Source organism: Mobula birostris, chromosome 20 (assembly GCF_030028105.1).
Source record: "Mobula birostris isolate sMobBir1 chromosome 20, sMobBir1.hap1, whole genome shotgun sequence".
NCBI lineage: Eukaryota > Metazoa > Chordata > Chondrichthyes > Myliobatiformes > Myliobatidae > Mobula > Mobula birostris.
This window is the reverse complement of record NC_092389.1, coordinates 16,755,460-16,781,237: the sequence shown is the minus strand read 5'-3', so window position 1 is coordinate 16,781,237 and position 25,778 is coordinate 16,755,460. Positions and strand designations below refer to the sequence as shown.

At 39.0% G+C, this 25,778-nt stretch overlaps 1 protein-coding gene and 1 pseudogene across 1 annotated transcript in view; one reads left to right on the top strand and one right to left on the bottom strand.

Annotated features, from left to right (window-relative positions):
- Window positions 1-25,778, bottom strand: part of gramd1ba (GRAM domain containing 1Ba) — a 600,767-nt gene that overhangs the window by 512,234 nt on the left and 62,755 nt on the right. The window lies entirely within an intron of this gene.
- On the top strand, window positions 15,285-16,361 carry LOC140185511 (uncharacterized; annotated as a pseudogene).

The following is a 25,778-nucleotide window of genomic DNA, read 5'->3' as shown; positions in this document are numbered from 1 at the left end:
TGAACTGCTGGGGCTAAGTTAACAAATTTCACGTCACATGCCAGTGATAGAAAACATAGAAAATCTACAGCACAATACAGGCCCTTCATCCCACAAAGCTGTGCCAAACATGTCCTCACCTTAGAACTACCTAGGCTTACCCATAGCCCTCTATTTTTCTAAGCTCCATGTATCCATCCAGGTGTCTCTTAAAAGACCCTGTTGTTTCTGCCTCCACTACTGCCACCGGCAGCCCGTTCCATGCACTCACAATTCTCTGCGTAAAAAACTTACACCTGACATCTCCTCTGTATCTACTTCCAAGCACCTTAAAACTATACCCTCTCGTGCTAGACATTTCAGCCCTGGGAAAAAGCCTCTGACTATCCACACGATCAATGCCTCTCATTATCTTGTACACCTCTATCGGGTCATCTTTCATCCTCCGTCCCTCCAAGGAGAAAAGGCCAAGTTCACTCAACCTATTCTCATAAGGCATGCTCCCCAATCCAGGCAATATCCTTGTAAATCTCCTCTGCACCCTTTCTATGGTTTCCATGTCCTTCCTGTAGTGAGGCAACCAGAAATGAGCACAGTACTTCAAGTGGGGTCTGACCAGGGTCCTATATAGCTGCAATATTACCTCTCAGCTCTTAAACTCAATCCCATGATTGATGAAGGCCAATACACCGTATGCCTTCTTAACCACAGTCAACCTGTGTAGCAGCTTTGAGTGTCCTATGGACTCAGACCCCAAGATCCCTCTGATCCTCCACACTGCCAAGAGTCTTGCCATTAATGCTATGTTCTGCCATCATATTTGACTTCCCAAAATGAACCACCTCACACTTATCTGGGTTGAACTCCATCTGCCACTTCTCAGCCCAGTTTTGCATCCTATCAATGTCCCGTTGTAACCTCTGACAGCCCTCCACAGTATCCACAACACTCCCAATCTTTGTGTCAACAGCAAATTTACTAACCCATCCCTCCACTTCCTCATCCAGGTCATTTATAAAAATCACAAAGAGTAGGGGTCCCAGAACAGATTCCTGAGGCACACCACTGGTCACCAACCTCCATGCAGAATATGACCCGTCTACAACCACTCTTTGTCTTCTGTGGGCAAGCCAGTTCTGGATCCACAAAGCAATGTCCCCTTGGATCCCATGCCTCCTTACTTTCTCAATAAGACTCGCATGGGGTACCTTATCAAATGCCTTGCTGAAATCCATATACACTACATCTGCAGCTCTACCTTCATCAATGTATTCACTCATATCCTCAAAAAATTCCAATCAGGCTCGTAAGGCACAACTTGCCTTTGACAAAGCCATGCTGACTCTTCCTAATCATATTATGCCTCTCCAAATGCATATAAACCTGTCTCTCAGGATCTTCTCCATCAATATACCAACCACTGAATTAAGACTTACCGGTCTATAATTTCCTGGGCTACTTCTACTCCCTTTCTTGAATAAGGAAACAACATCCACAACCCTCCAGTCCTCTGGAACCTCTCCTGTCCTCATTGATGATGCAAAGATCATCGCCAGATGCTCAGCAATCTCCTCCCTCGTTTCCCACAGTAGCCTGGGGTACATCCCATGCGGTCCCAGTGACTTATCCAACTTGATGCTTTCCAAAAGCTCCAGCACATCCTCTTCCTTAATATCTACATGCTCAAGCTTTTCAGTCTACTGTAAGTCATCCTTACAATCGCCAAGCTCCTTTTCCATAGTGAATACTGAAGCAAAGTATTCATTAAGTACCTCTACCATCTCCTCCGGTTCCATACACAGTTTTCCACTGTCACACTTCTATTCTCTCATGTCATATCTCTTGCTCTTCACATACTTGTACAATGCCTTGGGGCTTTCCTTAAACCTGTCCACCAAGGCCTTCTCATGGCCCCTTCTGGCTCTCCTAATTTCATTCTTCAACTCCTTCCTGCTTGCCTTATAATCTTCTAGATCTCTACCATTACCTAGTTTTTTTAAACCTTTTGTAAGTTCTTTTCTTCTTGACTAGATTTGCAACAGCCTTGGTCCACCACGTTTTCTGTACCCTACCATCTTTTCCCTGTCTCATTGGAACGTATCTATGCAGAACAACACGCAAATACCCCCTGAACATTTGCCACATTTCTTCCGTACATTTCCCTGAGAACATCCGTTTCCAATTTATGCTTCCAAGTTCCTGCCTGATAACCTCATATTTCCCCTTACTCCAATTAAAGGCTTTCCTAACTTGTCTGTTCCCATCCCTCTCCAATGCTATGGTAAAGGAGATAGAATTGATATCACAACCTCCAAAATGCTTTCCCACTGAGAGATCTGATACCTGACCAGGTTCATTTCCCAGTAGCAGATCAAGTACAGCCTCTCTTCTTGTAGGCTTATCTACATATTGTGTCAAGAAACCTTCCTGAACACACCTAACAAACTCCACCCCATCTAAACCCTTCACTCTAGGGAGATGCCAATCAATATTTGGGAAATTAAAATCTCCCACCACAACATCCCTGTTATTATTATACTTTTCCAGAATCTGTCTCCCTATCTGCTCCTCGATGTCCCTGTTACTATTGGGTGGTCTATAAAAAACACCCAGTAGAGTTATTGACCCCTTCCTGTTCCTAACTTCCACCCATAGAGACTCTGCAGACAACCCCTCCATGACTTCATCATAATCAACCTGATTCTGAAAAGAATAACAATTTCACTTTCAGCCCAACTTAACTGTACCAACATTCCCTGTTTTTATTTCAGATTTTCAGTATCTGCAATTTTTTTGATTTTGAAAAATAGGTTTCAATAATTGTACTTGTCTAGGAATGCCCAGTATACTATTTTTATCACAGTTCCAGAGATTGATTTCTTATGCTTAAGTAACAATCGCCTTTAATTCTTAAATTTCTGCACAAAGTTTAAATGTTCAAAGAAAATAGCAGAGATGGTTCTGGTAATCAGTGAGGGAGCAAATTGATGCCAGCTCTGTTGCTGTATGTGACCTGACATAGATACAGATATTAAACATTCAGCTCAATGCTGTTTGCCAATACAGTAAAACGGCTGCTGACAGATGGTTGGAGCCAAAGTTCTGAAAGTAGCTTAAAGCAAAATCAGTATTGGTACATATAAACCCAGGAAATTAATGGAGTTTTATCCACATTTGCTGCCTTGCTTATTAAAGCACCAGATTGGAGTAAAATGTGCATTACAAATCCTTTACCTCAGTTAATTGAATCTAAACTGCAAACAAAGTTTAACAGGTAATTTCAGTATAATTGGTAACGTATCAAAGGCTGCTATTTATAACTGTGAAATCATGACTGCTTTCAAACATTCACAAGTCTCCATCTTATTCTAAGAGGGTATTGCATTAAACATCAAACTCATCAAGGGATCAGTAGTGGAAAGAGTGAGCAGTTTCAAGTTTCTGTGTGTTAGTATCTCTGAAGATCTATCTTCAACATGTTGATATAATTACAAAGAAGGTACAACAGCGGGGATATTTTATTAGCAATTTAAGGAGACGTGGTATGTCACCAATGACACTCAAAATTTCTACAGCTGTGGCGAGCATTCCAACTGGTTGCATCACCATCTGGTAAAGAGGGGCCAATACACAGGATTGGGGAAAAAAAATGCAGTAAGTTGTAAACTCAGCCAGGTCCATCATTAAGGACCCCTCCATCACCCAAGACATGTCCTCTTCTCAATACTACCATCAAGGAGGTGGGACAGGAGCCTGAAGATTCACACTCAACATGCCAGGAACAGTTTCTTCCTCCCTGCCATCAGATTTCTGAATGGACAATGAACCTATGAACACTACCTCATAATTTTTTCCTCTTTTTGCACTACCCAGTTAATTTTGTATATACTTATTGCAATTTATAGTCTTTTTTTTATTATCTATTGCAATGTACTGCTGCCGCAAAACAAATTTTACAACATATGCCAGTGCTATTAAACATGATTCTGATTCTCTTATGAAGCAGTTTAAGAACAGTTACATCATAGACTACTGTCATTCATTTAGAATATGTGGGTGTTGCAGGGAAGGGCATTGTTTATCGGCCATTTCCAATTTCATTTATAAATGTGGCAATAAGTGAACTAGTGCAATCTTTGTGATGGCAGTTTCTGCTCCAGTGCCGTTCAGTACACAGCCCAGATTTTGATCCAACAACAATTTCGTGACAACAGTTAGATGTTGTGTATTTTAGAAGAGAAATTTGAAGTGATAGTGTTCACTGATGCCTGCTGCATATTCTTCAACATACTTCTTTGGATATAAAGTATTTTGGGATAATGCAAACCTATGAAAGGCACTAGATCAAAATAGTAAACATCCTTATTGGAGCTACATATTTCCACACAAGTGAAGAATACTCCATCTCTTTCCTGGTCACCTGCAATTTTGCTATGGTAACAACTCAGTGGGCCGAGGTGAATTGTGCCCCTGAACAAAGCATATTGCATCACATGAAACAAATGATCATTGAGGAAGGTCGTAGCCAATCATAACATTGCAGGGAGCAAGTACACTAATCCTCAACAAGGGCCTATATTCACTGTACCAATCAGGATACAGCTGTGAGCCCCACATATCAACACTAAGCAATTGCAACTTGCCCCAGCCTACCCAACACTAGCCTTCAGAACAGCCCAATCACATCAAATCAAAGGGTAATTCATTGCAAAGGGGCACCAACTGAGGGGAAGGAATTAACATTAGACTGATAGCACAACAGTCTACAATCCAAACTGACGTATTTTTTTTAAAGCAAGGGGATACACCAATCTATGGGTGATAAGTCTGGGAGCAACTGGATCGCAATAACAGCAGCACTCTGCAGTTTAGTACTAAACTGGGTATCAACGTATACAGAATGTATTTTTCTAAAATTCAGAATGTTCCATTCATATCAGAACAGATGGTGTCAGGCAAGAAAAATGCCTTAGACAACCACCTTTGGAACCTCCAGAAGCCCTAAATGATTTCACAAAATGAATAGATGCTACCTATTCTTACTCAATCAGATCTAGATCCAAGTGCAGCTGCATAACTACATTTTATAATTTGTTTTAACTTCTGCACCTTGAAAATGACATGAAATTAAAGGAATGGTATATATAATTCTTTCAGTTAGAATTTGTGGACAAGCACAGTGCAGAAAATTCAGTATTACAATAAATCTTAAAAGGTCAATTTTAAATTATTCATCCTAATCTGTTTTTAAATCACAATGAAAAGCATCATTACCATAGTTTGAGATAATTAGAATTATATTTTGATTGGTCACTTCAATTCAGATGTAAAATTAGATCAATCAACTGACCATTTTTAGTAACCATTACTGTTATATCCAAAGCATCCACATTCAAAGAAGAAACCAAAGCATTGTTGGATATTTATAAGCTGCATGTAAGGAACTGATATTTTACCAAAAGGTGTTTCTCTTGAATGATGACTGTACAAGTGCCTTAGTGTACACATTATTTTGACTTTTCTCCAATGTAAATTGGAGGCAGGAACTTTTATATTACAGTATCATGAGACTGTAAAAGGATAATCTACTCCTTTAGAATCTTGAATTTGAAATTCTCATTTCAAAACATGTTGCTGCTCTAACATTGCAGCTCTATGTTTGAAAATAATTCCAAAACCACTAAGATCGTATTAAAATACTTGCTACCAAACAGGGAAGAGAAACATTAAGTTTTTAATCTTAAAAGCCAATAAATGTTTTAAACATAATGGGAACAAACTGCAATGAGTATTCAAACACAGATTATGGGCTGCACCCAATGCATATATAAGAATATGTTAAAAAGATAACTGAATTCAAGGCTAATAATGAAAAGAACGAATTATAATTTGGACATTTATGTTTTTTTTCCTCTGGACGTACTCTTGTTTGTAGTTTAAAAGGCTATTGCCAGAAGAAAGAGCGCAAAATGATTAAACAATGCTAAGGCAGTGAGCTGAATATATTTTTCTCACAATTAATTCAGCTATTTTTTGAATCCGTATTTTTTTCAAATTAATTACTGGTGCACAATGTGTATGACAATTACGCAATCAAAATCAAAACCAAGAATACCACCAGAACGGAATATTTCTTCTTCTCCAAGTGTGCTCAATCCACTATGGCCCGCTCCTTTTAAGAGAAGCAAACTGTCCAAAAATGTTGACGTTTTTGGTGGAGGCAATGATGGTGGCAGCAGTAGGGTCTTTTAAAAGGGACATGGAGCTTAGAAAAATAGAGGGCTACGTGGTAGAGTAATTCTAGGCAGTCTCTAGAGTAGGTTACATGGTCGGCACAACATTGTGGGCCGAAGGGCCTATAATGTGCTGTAGATTTCTATGCTAAAATGAATTGAAAATTTTTGCATTAACAATCAGACCAATAAAAATCAAAATGTACAAGGCTTATTTAAAAATTCATCAGAAGCCATGTCCTGTTTGAGCCCAAGTAAATTCTTTACAATGCAATCCATTTATAAATACTGTAATAGAACATATGCTGTTGTGACAGATGTCATAGCCATTATCTGCACTGCACCTAATCCAAATATATAATTATCAGCATCACAAACAGTGTGTGATAAATTGCACAAATTTAACTAAAAAAAACTCATCAAGATTCCTGATATATCTTTGCTTTAATGTCAGGAAGTTTGACAATAACACCAAATTGCATTTGTATTATTTGATACCACGCCACTAACGCATTTGAATAGGTACCCAAAATCTCAGAGGGAGTTTTTAGGAAAAAGCAAAGGTATGGATGTTTGCTTATGAAAATGGTTATGATAATGTCTCAAGGTAAACTACCACTAAACTATGTGCATGATTTCAATTTCAAGCTGCAGTCATCTAGCACACATTTTCTACTTTTGGTGTTGGGAGTATTATTGTGGGTGTGAGAAAAATCAAAAAGATTGGTTGTCTGACAAACCATGCTGTTACACATACAATACTCATAATAAAAAAAATCCCTTCATGCCCTTCAGAAAGCTGTTGCACATTCAATGTATATTGCCCAACAGTCTCTCAAAACATTTAATATTTAAAGTGCAGTACATACATGTTACTTATTTTAAACTATAACAACACTGCTGTCTTGATTTTGACAATTAATAAAATTTTAAAATATTTTCAGTGATATATACAGTGCCCTCCTGCCTTCAAAACACTAGGAAGAAAATTGAAAATAGTCTGCCAATGGCTTCTCTTAGATATCTCAGTCTCAATTCTGTAAACCAAAACAATTTTGAAGGGAAAGAAAAACAGCATTTTGTATATCATGCAAGTAATTTCACAGGAGCAAAATAGCAGGCATTATAGGTTTGGAGACACTTGCTATTGCAGAGTGGTTCAACATTAGTAGTGAGGCAGTCAGTATTGAGAGAATTCGGGACCCAATTTTTAATCAATGAATCCATAGATTCATAGAAAATAAAAGATTTGTTTGGAGCTCAAAATCTTTCTTAAGAAGAAAGCAATCATTCATTCACATATCAAACAATAAACACATTCCATGTAAAACAGGCAACAAATTCCTTTTACACCTTTAACTTGTTCTTAATGAAGTTTCAGAAAATACAGAAACAGACCACTATAATAAATATGAACGGTGTTAAGTACAGAAGAAAATTAAAAATAAAACAAAATAGCGTTGTGCAATCCCGGTACCTGGATCTGCTGAAACAGTGAATCATTTCAACTGATTGAACACAAAAGCTGTAACCTTTTAACTCAGAACACTAGCGCAGACAAGAACTGGACAAGCTGTCTTTTCCCTGTCACAGAAGGTCGGGTCGTATTTCACATACTCGAACGCCCGAGGTTTTCCGAGTGAACATGAGGGAGTATTTGTAATCAAGTGCCTCCTACTGGCAGAATTCAGGGCCTCTGTAGTACAAACAGGTTCACCACTCAGGACACTGCTTAGGTAATACACATTACCATTATATTCAAACTGTTCACGAAATCCAAAAAGGTTGTTGTGAGATCATACGACGATGTAGGCGCATGGATAAACTAAAAAAAAGGGTCAGGGCGATAAATCTTGCCTGTTCATGTTGTACTGTGACTCTACAATGGCTGGCTATAATATTTCGTCGAATTGCAGCGAGATGCACATAAATACAAAATCATATGTCCGCAGTCATTTTCAAAACGTATTCCATATACATTTCAATGCTGACGCATATAAGGAAAACAGCGCTTCAACTTGTATCAACTACAACTTTCTGCCAATAAAGGTGCTGTACCAAGTGCCACCAACATAAAATCTGGATTTATGAATACTTACACTTCTCTGGATAACAAAAACGAAGAGGTAGGTACTCACTATCATTCTGGAATAAATCGGCAACTCGAGTTTTCGCGTACGAAGTTAAGTACTAACAGTAGGATATTCCTGTTCGCTGTGTCCCTGTTGCAATCTTAATCACTTGACAGAATTAGAGTTGCAATTCAAAAAAGGCATAGAACCGCTGTACCTACTCACCAACACTAATTAAAATTAATATTTTCTTGATTTTCACATTTCTTTTAATTCCATCTTTCTTTCCCTTAATTGACTTTCTATGTACAATTTTAAAATTGTTTAAGCCTTTTATTGATATTTCTTGATTATTTTCAGAATTTCTCAAAGAGGATTCTTTAGTTAGAATCAATAAAGTGAGGTGCTGTTGATCAACCCTGCCCATAGATCACAGCTTTTAAATGGTGAGTACAATCCTGGTTATCTACTCAATGGCAGAAAATTGCCACTAAAAAACTCTACATAAATTCTGTGGACAGCTTCAGATTGAACCAATGACACCATTCCTTTGATGCTTGACACAAAATCCACAGGGTCAAATACATTTCTTTCTCATCCCCTCTTGCCCTTCTGAACTCTGATGGATAAAAGCCTTACCTGTCCAAACTCTCCTCATAAGACAGCCAGTCCATTCTTTGAGTTTCAAAAACCTTTACCCACCAGCTTCCAAAGTATTCAGATTTTTCATTAAGACCAATATTGTACACAGTGCTCCAGATATGCTCTAACAACCTAACTTACTGAACAATGACCTCCTTACCTTTGTATTCTGATCTCTTACCAGAAATGAAAATATTGTTTTCCTGATTTGTTTTATTTCTTAAAACTTTATTCATATATACAGGAAATACAATCACAATTTTTTTTAATATTCAGTTTGACTTCAGATCAGTCCAACCATTCCGCCATCAAAGCAAGGAATTACCCCTAAAAAATAGAAATGCCACTTTGGTTTTCTCTTTAAACAATATACCCATGAAACATTTCAGAGAGTGTTACACAGGACAATTTACAGATGACAGAGGAGGAGATGTTTGCTGTCTTGAAGCAAGTTAGGGTAGCTAAATCGCTAGGGCCTGACAGGGTGTTCCCTGAGACCCTGCGGGAGGCAAGTGCAGAAATTGTTCAGAGTTTTTTTGAGGAAGTTACAAGGAAAGGTGACGAAGACAAGGCAGTGGATGTTGTCTACATGGACTTAGGCAAGGCATTTGACAAGGTCCCACATGGAATGTTGGTCAAGAAGATTCAATTGCTCGGCATTCAAAAGGAGGTAGTAAATTGGAATAGGCATTGGACATGTGGGAGAAGCTAGAGAGTGGTAGTATATGACTGCCTCTCTGACTGGAGGCCAGTGACTATTGGAGTGCCGCAGGGATCAGTGCTGGGTCCATTGTTATTTATTTATATCAATGATCTGGATGATTATGTGGTTAACTGGAACAGCAAATTTGCAGATGACACCAAAATTGGGGGTGGAGTGGACAGTGAGGAAGACTATCAGTGCTTGCAGCAGAAATGGCAGATGGAATTTAATGCAAACAAGTGTGAGGTGTTGCACTTCAGAAGGACCAACCAGGGTAGGTCTTACACAGTGAGCAGTAGGGCACTGAGGAGTGCTGTAGAACAAAGGGATCTGGGAATACAGATCAATAATTCATTTAAAGTGGCGTCACAACTAGATAAGGTTGCAAAGAAAGTTTTTTGCATATTGGCGTTTATAAATCAAAGTACTGAGTACAGGAGAGGATGTTGTGTTGAAGTCGTATAAGGCATTGATAAAGCCTAATTTGGAGTACTGTGTGCAGTTTTGGTCACCTACCTTCAGGAAAGATGTAAATAAGGTTAAAAGTGTACAGGAAAAAATTACAAGAATGTTGCCAGAACTAAATTATAAGGAAAGGTTGAATAGGTTAGGATTTTATTCCTCGGAAAGTAGAAGATTGAGACAAGATTTGATAGAGGTATGCAGAACTATGAGGGGTATAGATAAGACAAATGCAAGCAGGCTCTTTCCACTGAGGTTGGGTGGGACTACTACTGCAGGTCATGGGTTAAGGGTGAAAGGTAAAAAAGTTTAAGGGGAACGTGAGGTGAAACTAATTCTCTCAGAGGGTCGTGAGAGTGTGGAACGAACTGCCAGTGCAAGTGGTACAAGCAAGCTTGATTTCAACATTTAAGAGAAGTTTCGATAGATACATGGATGGTAGGGGTATAGAGGGCTATGGTCTGAGTGCAGGTTGATGGGATTAGGCAGTTTAAATAGTTCGGCATGGTTTAGATGTACCAAAAGGCCTGTTTCTGTGCTGTATTCCTCTATGACTCTATGGCCCAGTCCCTTAGACCTTACAATGTGGTCCTTCTCCACAAAGACTTTTATGGCATCTGCACTAAGCACCAATGTGCCCTTCAGCATTTAATTTACTCCTGCAGCCTGGCAAGTGCCACAGGCAGCATTCATCTATGGCTGTTTCACTACACTGGAAGACTGGTCAGTAAGTTTCAAGTAGACCAAAATGTCTCTTTCACTGGGCTAATGAGCTTCCAGCAACAGTTTAAGTCTGTCTCTGTACATACCCCTGGGAACAGCCTATAGGTCAGAGAGTCTTATATTATGCAGCTACTTGAGACAAACCTTGACAACATTTATCCTTTTCCAAAAATGCACAGTCCACAAAGAGGTAAACAACAAACCTTACTGAGGGCAGCATGCATTAGGAGTGAGAGTTCGAGCGTGCAAAAAGGATCTGATGGGTAAAGTCCCTCCAAGTACCAATCAAGTGAGGTCTTGATGTTCTTGACATGCACTGGCAATGGAGGCATTTTTTCCTAATTACTTCACCTACATTCTTGTATTTTGCATGCCATTCACTGGGACACCCAGGTCCTTCTGCATCTAGCTCTGCAATCTCTTGCTATTTAGAATATCCTGTAAAATGAAACATTTTCATTTAAATTCTCTATGCCCTCTTACGTCCTCTCCACAACCTACTTCCCTACCAATCTTGGTGTCATTAGCAAATTTAGTAACTGTACCTTCAGTTTCTTCATCAGTCATACAAATAAATTATAAGTTGCGGAACCAGTACTGATCCATTGGGCACAGTATTGATTACAATTTGTCAACTAGAAAATGATTCATTTATACCTACTCTTTGCTTCCTGTCAACAAGCCAATCTTCTTATCATGCCAAGACATGACTTTCAATGCCATTAGCATCTATTTCTCACAATAACCTTTGATGCTTTCTGGATCCTCTAAATTCACAGTACATTTTACTTCTTCAAAGAACTTCAATAAATTGCTCAAACAGGATTTCTCTTTTACAAGACTATTTGAATTATGCTCCATCATTTTGAAATTTTTTAACAGTCCAATTGCAACATCTTTATTAATAGCTCCCATTTTTTTTCCTCTGAAAGAAGCTAACTAGCCTGCAATTTACTGTGATCTGTTTCCCACCCTTTTCCAATAATGGAGCTATATTCACCATTTTCCAATACTATGGAATTTCTCAAATATAGGGATTTTAACAATATTAAAATCAACACATCAACTTTCTCACTATCCGCTTCACTTAAAACCCAGCATGGATTATATATGAAGCTGGGATTTGTCAGCTACAGATCCAACAATCTTCTCAGCACAACTTTCCCGAAGAATGCAATTTTCCCTGAATTTCCATTTCCCTTTCAAATCCCAATTTACAGCTATTTCTAGGATATTCTCTGTAATGGAAGCCTCTGCAAAATACCTGCTTATCTGTTATGTGCTTTTATGGATTGTCAATTGGCTCCAATGTTATATTTGGGCTGGAATAAATTTAAAATTAGCCATTATCTTGTGTCTGCCAAAGCAACACTGCTTTGTAATTGGGTAGTGTAGTTCAAGAATATTAAACAGTCCTCTTTTTTAACATTTTCAGGAACTAAGGCTTGGGAATGGTGAAATATGAAACTAAAATCTATATTTAATATGTAAAATAAATTCATCAGCCATAACCTAATCACAAAAACAAAACAGTTCACTGTCAGGAAATGGCATTTAAATAATAGTCTAAATTAACACATTTTAGGGACAGAAATTCATATCATAACAGTGCTGCCACTGTTTGTCTTTAGCTGGTGATTTCCTTCACTTGCATGAATATTGTGGGAAGGAATAAATTTTCTATCAGTATACTACAGATTTGCTAAGCCTCATCAATGTCAACCTACATGCAAATCAATGCAGGTAAATTACCACCGTAATATCCAAAGGTCTTATGAAGTGGAGATGGTACAAAAGAGGAAATATTCAATTCTGAGGAAAGAGAAAGATACAGAGTGACAGGCAGCTTAATCACAAAACCAATGAAACTGCAATGTGAAATGTAAAAGTTAAAATTGAAAGAAATATAAACAAAATCTGACCCTAGAGATCACAAGATTCAAAAAAAAAATCCTGAAATCTCCAGAAGCTATCTTCTTATTTAGCATGGAAACCATTTGTCTTTGGAGTTCTTTTACTCTTAGTGCTGTTACATTATTTTATGCTCGTCTGCCATGTTATCCTTTCCTCTTGCTTGATGACTAGCACAATTTAACTATTCCATATATACATTTTCCTTATTCTCATGCAGAATTTTACTGTCAGCAGCTTTCAAAAAGCCCACATTGTACCTGACACTCAATTTTCTTGTAAATTTATGTTGACTTGTATTTTCCCATTTTCTCTTTGTAGTTCATGCAAATGTCATTTTTGTTCTTTGTATCTTACCTTCAGTGCCTTGAAAAAGTATTCATCCCCTACAACTATTTTCACATTTCACTCTTATTTTCTAAATTTAAAATATATTAAAAAGTAGGATTTTTGAGCTAATCTACAAAATGTTGTGCATGTTAAATCAAAAGAAAACAAAATTGCGAGTCTGAAAAAGTATTCATCCCCTTTGTAATTACAATAACTTTCTTCACATGCAACACTGTATATTACCTTACCAACTCATCCAATTTGTTATGTAGAAAACTGGATGATCACCTGAATAAATACCCCTTCTCTCTGTAACGTCCAACAGTATGGTAGACTTTCAACAGACCAAACCAAAATGAAGACAAAAGAGCAATCAAGGCAAGTCAGGGAAATGGTAATAGAGAAGCACAAATCTGAGGAAGGGTACAGATCATCTCAAAGGCACTGAACATATTTCAGAGCTCAGTGCAGTCCATCCTGACAATGTGGAAAAAACCATGAAACCACAGCCATACTGCCTAGGTCTGGCTTCCATTCAAAACAGTTGGAGAAGAATGGCACTTGTAAGAGAGGCTACTGTGGTGCCAACAGTTACTCTGAGTGAGCTGCAGAAGTCAGTTGCTGCAACTGGAGATGAAGTGCATGACTCCACTATTTTAAAACCTTGCAATAAAAGAAGGGTATTATGGAAGAGTGGCAAGGAAGAAGCCCAGACTTTAAAAAAAATCCCCTTGCCCGTAAAGACTATGCAAAGCATCACATAGAAGATTCTGTAAAGGCATGGAAGAAGATATTGTGGTCAGATGAGACTAAAGTGGTAAATCTAAATCTTTTAGGCTTAACACTAAGCGGTATGTGTGGCTTTAATCTAAAGCTGCTTCTCACCCAGGTAACACCATCCCTACTGTAAAGTATGGCAGAGGCAGCAGCATGCTAATGGGGATGGTTTTCACCAGCAGGGACTGGAAATCTGGTCAGGATTGATGGGAGAACGAATGCTGCTAAATGAGAGATCCTGGATAAAAGCCTGCTAGCCTCCAACAGAAAGCTTAAACTGGGGAGGAAGTTCATCTTTCAGCAGGACAACAACAAAAGCACACTGCCAGAGTAACCATGGAATGGCTTCAAATGAAGAAAATTGATGTGTTCGAGTGGCCCATTCAGAGTCCTGACCTTAACCCGATCAAACATCTCTGGCAAGACCTCAAGATTACTGTCCACCACCGCTCCCCAACTAACCTGGCACAGCTTGAGCAATTTGCAAGGAGAAATGGGCTAATCTTGCTCCATTATGTTGTGCAAAGCTAATAGATTTATACCAATCTTCATTTTTTTTTATAAGATTTTTCTGAAGATTTTATGCAGTGCACCATCTTTTTAGTTATCCATGGCTCATTTTTGGTCAAATGAAATTCTTATCCCTTGACAACTTTAACTATGGATCATATTTATTTTTTTAAACTCCTCCAACCAAATCATTTCTCCTCCAACCAAATCATTTCACGTTAATAGGTTTGGTCATTTTGCTGTATATGATGTTTCTCATCATATGAATGTCAACCTCATTTACATCTAAAATTATGCTTCATGTTTCTTTCTTTCGAAACCTACAATAAGCTTCTAGTTATTTGTTATTAGATAGTCATACATGACTTCATCCTAGCTCATTACCCATTACTAAATCCAAAATGTGGCGTGTACTAAATCCATGGCGTGATTTTGGCTGCTACTGGTGGTGCTGGAATTTCTGGAAATAATTTTAAGTTGAAACTAATAAGAATTTATTAATTTATATTAATAAATGGAAACTGGAATTTCTATTAATTTAAAAATTTTTCCCATTACTCTTAAAACTTCTTATATGTTTCTTAATTTTATTCAAAGGCTCCAGTGTCTATGTATATTCCTTCACAAAATTTGTCTGTTCATTTCCTCCTTTACTCCCATCCAGGAATGTAAACAGCCTTTCCATGTTGAGGCTGATTTATACTTCTGCATCAAATCGACACCATACGTATGGCGTAGCTGTGAACCCTATACAGAGCCTGTGCGGATCCCTACACCATAGCCTGACGCGCACCTCTCCGAAAATGTAACTACGCGTCGCGGCGACACAGACCGCAACAACTGTGATTGGTCTGCTTGGTAGCGTCACATTTCCGGTTGCATATTCTTCTCTGCCATTTCAGAACCGAGAGAGAAGACAGAAGAAGAACATAAGTTTGGAAAATGGACCAAATCGAGGAGAAGTTAATGGAGGAAGTCCGAAAATACGTACATTTGTATGACTCCTCGTCACCATACTATAAAGACTGCCAAAATGCATCCAATTCGTGGAATGAAATTTCCAAAAACATGGGTCTGGATGTCACAGAATGCACAAAGAGATGGAAAAACTTGAGGGACAAGTACGTGCGCGCCTGGAAAAAACTCTCCAAGAGGAGCAGGGACCCAGGCGGAAAAAAAATACCAGCGTTTTATTTGCCTCTTTCTTGGCTGGCGCCACATATTAAGCACCAGGAAACAGAGTCAAATTATGATGACAACAAGGTAAATATAACATGTTCTTTGTATCATAAACCTTTCTGTTGTTGTGTTTAGGCTAGCTAGCAAGCGAGCAGTACTGTCTAGTTGTTAACACGGCATACTGATTTGCGCAAAGATAATTCTTCTGTGAAAGAGAAACGTAATATGTAATAGGCTTTAATTGTATCTGGCTTGCTCATAAAGCAAACACAGTAACCAGTATTCTGCCAATGTAGGCATACGCCATTTTCTCGTTTTCATAGCTCTGCCAATCCGTGTACAGACACTGAATGCATATATTACCTGTACGTATAATAACAAAGACTAACTTAAACTATTTGCGATTTCTTTCATAATCACAGGATGGAAATAATTCAACCTCAGGGTTGTCCACCTCCTCAGTTGCTGAGGAAAACCAACCACCAGACATTCCATTTTCAAGTGCAGAATCATCATCAAGTAGGGAGGAAGCTCCTCTGTCCCCCGCCCCCCTACCCAGCTCCTCCACTCCCCGCACCATCTCCTCTGCCCCCCAGCCCAAGGGTAACACAGAGGAAGAAGAGGAAAGGACATGATGACTGGTTTCAGCAGCAGTTCGCCCAGTTGGATGAACGTAGGGTGGGAATGGAACAAAGACTGCTGAACGAAAATGATGAGGTCTCCAAGTTTGTGCAAGCACTTGCTGACATGCTGCGGAAGCTGCCGGAAGAGCACAGGGCACAGACAATGTTCGATGTCTACAAAATGATACTTGAGAGGCGGCAGCAGCAGAAACAATAAACAATTGCATAATCTATTATGTTATCTTTTTTTCATGTAACACTTTGCACCTTGTATAATGTTGTGCACGGTACTGCAAATAAATAACAACTTGACTTTATGACAGGTCTTTTTTTTTTATTCGAACAGCTACATGTTATTTATAGGTTCATTTATTTTATGTCCTTACAATTTACTGATTAAGTTGGTCACGACACACTATTTTGTTCTGCCATGGCAAAAATCCATGTGGTGATTGAAAGAAGGCTATCAGGTCATTCCGTACACCAAGGGCAGCTCTGGTGGAGCGGCGCCTTGAAAGGTAATGAGGATCTACAAGTTCCAAATGACTCGTGTACCCTGCCACCTCTCTTCACCACTCGCCTGGCTGAGGTGACCCTGTAGCGTCTGAGTCTGCAAAATTAGCAGGGATGTATCTGCTCACAGGAATGCTGGCTTCATCAGTGTAGGCCAGGAGGTTGTGTAGAGCGATACAAGCTTTGACAATATCCACTGCCTTGTCAGGCAGATATTCTAGAGGGTGACCGAGGATTCTCCACCTTGCCACCAAAATGCCAAATGTGTTCTCAATCACCTGTCTGGCTCTGGAGTGACGGTAGTTATACATCTGCTTTTCCATGGTCATATTCATCCCTATTTAGCAAAACATAAAAGATAAAACTCGAGTATTAATAAATAGGAAATTATTATGTGCCAATGTAGCTGTGGTCACTTCAAACATTTAGGGGAATATATATACACATTTGTATATTAAATCACACAAAGCAAGCAGTATTACTTAAAATTAAATGAAATTAATTTTCATGGAATTTAATGTCTCTGACATACCTGGAAAAGGTCGCATTAGATTGCTGTGTGGGGGAACGCAGCATCACCAACGATTACATGCGGGATTTTGACTCCTGTTCCTGGAAGATTGGCTGGTGGGGGCAGGTTCAGTTTGTGTTCAAGCAGCATAGAACCAAATCTGCTCTCCTTGAAGATGCCCCCGTCACTTTCCCGTCCGTATCCCCCTACGTCCACCATGGTAAACCGATATCTGGCATCGCAGACAGCCATCAGGACAATGGAGTGTGCGCCCTTGTAGTTGTAGTAGTCACTCCCGGCGTGCGGCAGTGCCTTGATGTTCACGTGTTTTCCGTCTATACTGCCAACACAGTTCGGAAAGGTCCAGAGTCGCCAAAAATCAGCTGCAATAGCTTCCCATTGGGCAACTGAAGGGCAGGGAAGGAACTCTGGCTGCAATGCTTTCCATAAAGCTGTACAGACCTTCGAAATTATGGAGGACATTGTGCTTGACGCCGTTTTGTAGCTAGCTGCTACAGCCTGTTGACTTGTACCTGAAGCTAGAACTCGAAGGGTGATTGCCAGTCTCTGAGTAATGTCTACAGGCATACTGTGCATACACTGATGTGAAATAAATGGTTAGAGACGATGAACCAAATCGTCAAATCTACCTACTGACATCTGAAAATATTTAAAATGCAATTCCTCATCCATGTCTCTCAGTGACCGGACAAGCCCAGCAAATTCACCCTCCTTCTGTCTCAATCCATTCAATGGTCATACACACCATCTCCTCCGACGTCTTCTCTCTTTTCTGCGTTGCTGTAATTTCAATAAAAGTAACTCTTGTTTGACATTTATAAGCTCCAACTCCAAAATGATGCGCTGTTTCCGTCGCCATTTTGTTTCAACACGAAGAAACTCAACGCAGTGGCATAGAAACCCACCGCCAGCTGGCGGTTTGGCGGTGAATTGCAGAGCAATGCAGACACACCAACGCACAAGTATAAATGCTCACAACGCACGTAGGCCACTTGTGTAAGTTACGGCTTCGATTTGACACAGAAGTATAAGTCAGCCTTTAGGCAGAGATACACATGCACCTCCTCCAACCTGGCCTATTGCACTCAGTCCTTAAGATGTAGCCTCCTCTACAATGGCAAGATAAACTATAGACTAGGCGACCATTTTGCATAGCAACTGCACCATGTCCACAGTGATTATCTTGAGCTTTTGGCAACTGCCCGTCCCACTTCGATACTGATCTGTCAGTTCTTGGTTTTCTCCACTGCCATGATAACACTAAATGCAAATGAGAAAAACAACACTTCATATTCTGCTTGGGCATTATACAACGCAAGTGGTATGAACAGTGAATTTCCCAGCTTCAGGTAACCCACATCCCTTGTATTCCTTTCCACTTCCCACCAGTCCAGCAAATTCCTTCTCTCTATTATTCTTTTCCATCTCTCTTCCCCTTATTAAGACTTGTGAATGGACCACTGGTTCTATCTACCCATCAACCACATATACTCCCTGGACCAAAGGAGATTGAGAGATGACCTGATCAAGGCATAGAAGTTCATGTGAGTGCAAAGACAAGGTGAAAACACATAACCTTTTTCCCCCTAGGGATGGAGTGCTAAAAACAAGAGGCAGGATAGACAAAGGAGTGTCAGTGAATGTTTATTTTAAAACTTGAATTTTCAGAAGGTGCCGCAAATGATGCTGCTAAACATGATGAGCCTATGGTCTTCCAGGACAGATATTAGCATGGACAGATCACTGGCTGACTAAAAAGGAGAAAAGAGTGGAAATAAAAGGGAGCCTTTTCTGATTGGTGTACCACAGGGGTCGGTGTTGGGTCCGCTACTATTCGTGTTATATGTTAATAAGCTGGATGATGGAATTGATAGCTTTGTGGCTAATTTTACAATTAATACAAAGATGGGTGGAGGGGCAAGCAGTGTTGAGGAAACAGGAAGTCTGCAGAAGGTCTGAGACAGATTCGGAGATTGGATAAAAAGTGACAGATGAAATGCAAGGTAGAAAGTGTACGCTCATGTACTTTGGTAGAAGGAACAAAGGAATAAACAATTTTCTAAACAGGGAGCAAATTCAGAAATCGGAGGTGCAAAGGGAGTCCTAGTGCAGGATTTTCCTGAACTTGCTGGTTGAGTTGGTAATAAGGAAGGTGAATTCATTTCAAGAGGACTTATAATACAAAAGCAAGGATATAATACTGAGACTTCATAAGGCATTGGTCAGTCTGCAGTTGGAGTACTGAGAGCAGTTTTGGACCACAAATCTAAGCAAGGGTGTGCTGGCATTGGAGGGGATCAAGAGGAGGTTCACAAGAATGACCCTGAAAAAAAAACGTTGCTGTATGAGGAGCACTGATCCGGATTTGCACCGTACCCTCCAAATATCCGGACCTGCCTCTCGGTTTTTTTGCACTACCTTACTTTCCATTTTCTATTTATGATTTATAATTTATATTTTTAATATTTACTATCGATTTGTACTCCAGGGAGCAGGAAGCGCAGAATCAAATATCACTGTGATGATTGTACGTTCTAGTATCAATTGTTTGGCGACAATAAAGTATAAAGTATTTGATGGCTCTAGGCCTGTACTCGCTAGAGTTCAGAAGAATGGGGGAGGGGGGATCTTATTGAAACATACCAAATATTGAAGGGTCTAGATAGAGTGGATGTGGAGAGGATGTTTCCAATAGTGACAGGGTGTTGACCAGAGGGCACAGCCTCAGAATAAAAGGACATCCCTTTAGAACAAAGACAAGGAGGAAATTCTTGCGGTGAATCTGTTCAATTCTTTGCAACAGACAGCTGTGAAGTGCAAGTCAATGGGTATATTTAAAGTGGAGGGTAATAATATGTCTTACTGCATCTCTGTAGACATACAATTAGATCCACCACTCCTTTAACTTTGGTCTTTTAATTTGGAGGTTGAAGACAACAGTCTCAATACCAATAATTGTGCTCAACGTGCTTGAAGCAATTCTGGGATTTCCAAGTTATCTAACAAACCTAATTATCACCCTCACCCACCTCTTTTACAGTTTCAAAATTCATCTGTTCTGCAAACAGTTGTGCACTCTGTAAGGCAGGGGATTCCCAACCATTTTTTATGCCATGGACTCCGTACATTAACTGAGGGATCTGTGGACCCCAGATTGAAAACCCCTGCTCTAAGGTTTTCCAACTGTCATATTATCTATTTTCTTATCCCAAGTCTTTCTCTTGTACAGATACACACATCGCAATTCCTATAGCTACATTAACATGAAACAAAATTTGAAACTGGATATTTTTGCAGGTGCTGAAACAAAGGGGAAATAGACTGCTAAGAGAATCTCACAATTTGCTCACAAAAATGTGTCAAACAGCAAAATCTAACACTGGGAAGTAAAGACTTATTCACAAGTTTGGGCCTTGGGAAAATATCTAACTTTTCCTGCCTTTGTGGTACACTATAAACTAAGAAAAAAGGGTTACATATCTTTTTCTTTTAATTTGAAGATCAAATTGCATGTTTACCTTGCAATGGTCAACAATGATGCAGCCCTTCAAAGGTTTGTCTCTTTCCATTAAGCCTCAAAATACCTTTTCAATCATAGGCAAATAATGAATACAATCTTTATATAGTTTACACCATGTAGCCAAGAACTCAACTATTACTTGGATTGAAATATACATTTTTTCATAGCAAACCGATACTATAATTACTGTGCATTCAACTAGTCATACATTTTTATCAGAGACCTCATGCAAATGAAAAGATTACCCATTCTGATTAACAAAATCCAGGATAGAATAAATAGGATTTATGCAAAGTAGAAGCTATTCAGTGATGCACTGCACAATAAGGTTCTATTTACTGCCACTCTGAAAAAAATCTTAAGGGCCACGGTTCAGGACACCTGAAAACATTATATTGTTCTATGAAAGACACCTTTATTAGGGACCAAGAGTTCTGAGAAAACCTATCCAGATGCATAACAACAGCCTTTTAATCACTGCCAAGCTCATTCATCCATTTCTGATAGATTTCAAGAATATTCCTCAAACTTCATGAATATACAGAATCCCTTCCTAATTTGTCCAGCTTATCCAGAGTTCCCATGCTAACTTCATCTGCACAGTTGACTGCAATTTGAGCTTTAAAGTCAAAACAGAAATCAGGCAAGGCTGTGTGATATCAGCAATATTACTTAACCAGGTGATTGATTGGGTTATGAGGCAAACAACGAAAGATATCAGGGAAGCATTAGGTGGACTCTATTCTTTACTTTAGAAGACATTGACTTTGCAGATGATCTCGCATTACTTTCACATACATACCAGCATATGCAAGAGAAAACTCAGCACCCATGTACAAACGTTTGTACTTTGGTGGACAGGTTGGACTCAGAATAAGCCAGAGAAAGACTGAGACCATGACCCTCAATGCAGAGTCTCCTCCTCCCATCAAGCCATATGGCATCAACTTACCTAGCACCAGCAGATGACAAATACACCTACCTGAGCAGCATCATTTGGCAGGCTGGTGGGACCAAGGACGACCTTCAGCGCAAACTCAGCAAACCTAGAAACATCTTCAAATCAATGAGCAATATATGGAGATCAACCAAGTACAGGGTCCACACCAAGGAGAAGCTGTACCAGAGCTGTGTTCTGTCCACACTCTTGTATGGGTCAGAATGCTGGTACATGGCAAAGAACAGCCTTACCAAGCTGTCGTCATTGCACACCACGAGCTTCTGGAAGATCCTCTGAATTTTTTGGCCAAGAAAGGTTGCCAACCAAGCCCTACTAATTCAGTGTCACCAAGAGGACATGGCTACAGTCATCATGATGAAACATTGGAGATGGGTTGGGCACGTGGTGAGAAGAGAGGCAAACTCAAAACAACACTTTATCAGACCCCTGAAGAGTGGAAGAAATGCGGGAGACCAAAGACAACTTGGCGCCATACTGTAGAGGCAGGAATTAGGACCCTGAACCACACTGGAGCATAATAGAGAAGATAGCTAAGAACAAACAGATATCAACCTTCATTGCTGCTCTAAATGCCAGCAGTGTAACAGGTATACGATGATGATAATCCATGAATATTGGGAGTTAATCCTTGACACTACTTATTTTGTTAATGTGTATGATATACCACAGAAACTCCCAATAAAAGATAATGAAATGTAAAATGAGATGCTCCTTGGAAGAGCAAATTTATAATAATGGTGTTACCACATTTCATCAATAGCATGCACCAAATTAACCCATACCAAAATCCCTTGCACACCAAATCATTTTGCACATTTCAGTCCATTTTGTATATTCAAAGACTCACAATTCAAAGCACATTTATTATCAAAGAATGTATGAATTATACACTTACAGACTGCCTCAAAGCACGAAACCCAAATAATCCAGTTTTTAAAAAAGACCAAAAACCTCTTTGCAAAGAAAGAAAAAAAAATCATGCAAGCTAACAGCATTCCAAACCAGACTCCCCAGACTGGGTCCTAGAGCAGCAGGAGTAGGCGCAGCCCTTGGTCCCAGTTTATCAAACCAGCAGGGCAAAAACACACAGCACCCAGATCGGTTCACAGCCTCCGTGCCACGGAGAAAAGAATGAACATTCGTGGGAGATTGAGCAAAATATATATGAACAAATATATTCCATCATGCACATAAACAAGTCTAAAAGATGTTCGTGACACTTAAGATAACCTCTGAAGAGTCAGGTTATCAACACATCTAAAAGCATGATGCTCAGTCTCAACATCTGAATTACTTTATTTATTTATTTGTTGAGATACAGCATGGAATAGACCCTTCCAGCCACTTATCTTAAACCTCCACCCTGTAGTTTTAGACTCCTCCACTCTGGGAAAAAGATTGTAGCTCTCTATCCTAAGATGTCCCTCAGTTTTATAAACCTCTATAAGGTCACTCTGCAGCCTCCTTCGCTCCCAGCCTAAGCAATCTTTCCTTATACACGCAAACACGTCCTGACAAAGGGTCTCGGCCCGAAACGTCAACTGTACCTCTTCCTAGAGATGCTGCCTGGCCTGCTGCGTTCACCAGCAACTTTTATGTGTGTTGTTTGAATATTTCCTTAAAACCCAGCCCAACAGTCCAGGCAACATCCTTGTGAATCGTTCCTGCACTGTCCAGTTTACTCACATCTGTCCTAGTGTTGTGACCAGAACTGCACTTAGTACTCCACACACTCCAATGTTTTGTACAACTGAAACACATCAAAATTGTTCTGCTCAATGCCATGGCTAAAGAAGGCACACACAACACATAAAAGTTGCTGGTGAACGCAGCAGACCAGGCAGCATCTCTAGGAAGAGGTACAGTCAACGTTTTGGGCCGAGACCCTTCGTCAGGACGAGAGGAGGGGGGAGGAGGGGAGGAGGGGGAGGGAGGGAGAAAGAAAAAAAACATGGTCAAGTTTAAAAATGGGGGAAGATAGACAAATTCACAGATTCATAAACAGCGAGTACCGGATGTAAGTAATCATAATCATAAGCCGAAATGACTGGCTACATCAGAAAGACAGATGGGTTCAATTGCTCAGTAGATAACTGGTTCATGTATACTCAGCAAATTGATCAGTATTTTGAAGCAAACGAAATAGCCAATGAGAAGCGAGTGCCGTTTTTGCTGAGTGCATTGGGTTTAAAGGCATATAGTTTTCTGAGAAGCTTAACTGTACCAACCAAATCAGCCAAAATATGCTTTGCTGATATTGTGAAAGTACTACAGGAACATTTAGAACTGTAACAAATGTTGACTGCAGAAAAAGTTAGGTTTAAAGAGATATCAAAGGGAAGGGGAGTCCATTTCAGCATACGTGGCTGAATTGAAGAGTTGCCTGAGCATTGTCAGTTCAGCAATGGGCTTAATGATGCACTGAGAGATTCTTTAGTTTGTGGAATCTTACAAGAAAGCATGCAAAATGACTCTTAACAGAGGCACAACTTACATTTAAAAGAACATTTGAAATAGCTGCATCAATGGAAACAGCAGACACATTTTTCTTTCTTTTCAAATCTTTTTATAATATTATTCAAAAAAATAACACAAGTACGTCGAAGTAACAACACTTACAATGTCTCAAGAAAAAAAACATTATCAAGATTGAAAAATTTTGTGATAATAAAAAAAACTCTACTAAGCAGAAAAAGTGGGGGCAAAAGCTCCATTAGGTGTACAACCCCGGAGCCATGCATCATACAAAAAGCTTCTAAAAATAAACATCAAACTGCCTACAAGAAAGTAAAATATACCAAAAAATTTACAATTAGATCGTAGAGAAAATCTATCAATTAGCTCAAATGATAATAACAAGCAAATGAGCCCCATCTTTCCTCAAAATCAAATAAAGGTTCAAAGGTTCGACTTCTAATTTTCTCCAAACTAAGACATAGCATCACTTGAGAGAACCATTATGACAAAGTAGGAGCTGATGTATTTTTCCATTCAGCAAAATGGCTCTCCTAGCTATCAATATAACAAACGCAATAACATGTTGGTCAGACACAGAAATACCATGAATATTTTGAGGAATTATTCCAAAAAGCAGAGTTAATTTTTTAGGTTGTAGATTAATTTTAAGTGCTTTAGAAATTGTCGAAAAAACTGACTTCCAGAATTGTTCCAGTATAGAACAAGACCAAAACAGATGTGTCAGTGTAGCTATCTCAGTTTTACATCTATCGCAATAACTATCAACATTAGGAAATATTTTAGAGAGTCTCTCCTTTGTCAAATGGTAACGATGTACAATTTTAAAGTGAATCAGTGAATGACTAACACAGATCGAAGAAGAGTTAACCAGCTTCAGAATCCGCGTCCAATCATCCGCCATAAAAGTCAAATTGAGTTCCTTTTCCCAATCCTGTTTAATCTTAAATAAGGGACGCTCATCCCATTGTAATAATAAATTATAAATTCTTCCAATAGAACCCTTCGTCGAAGGGTTCATACTCATAATAGTATCTAACAGGTCAGCCTCCAATATGTAAGGAAAATTACTTAAATATTTTTGTAAGAAATGTCTAACTTGAAGGTATTGTAAAAAGTGTGAGTATGAAACAGAATATTTATCAACTAATTGTTCAAAAGACATCAATCTATCTTCTTTAAATAAATCCAAAAAAGAATTATTACCTTTATTTTTCCAAAGTAAAAAAATTGGATCACTCAAAGAAGGCTTAAAAAAATAATTTCGATAAATTAAACTACAAAGCTTAATCACAGAGTACAGGTTTAAATTAGCAACTTTAGCTAATTGTATAGGTAAAGCAACTCCCAATAACAAGGTTAAATAAAACTGTTTCACAGCTTTCAGTTCCAGGTCTACCCAAATTGGCCGATCGTTCTTATCAACTCAATATAACCAAAGGGACATGTATTGCACATTAACAGCCCGATAATACATTCTTAAATTAGGCAAAGCAAGACCTCCATCCTTTTTCAACTTTTGCAAGTGACATTTACTAATCCTTAGTCTATTATTATTCCAAATAAAAGATAAAATAATAGAATCAATCTGATCAAAAAACTTCTTAGTCAAAAAAAAGGGATATTCTGAAAT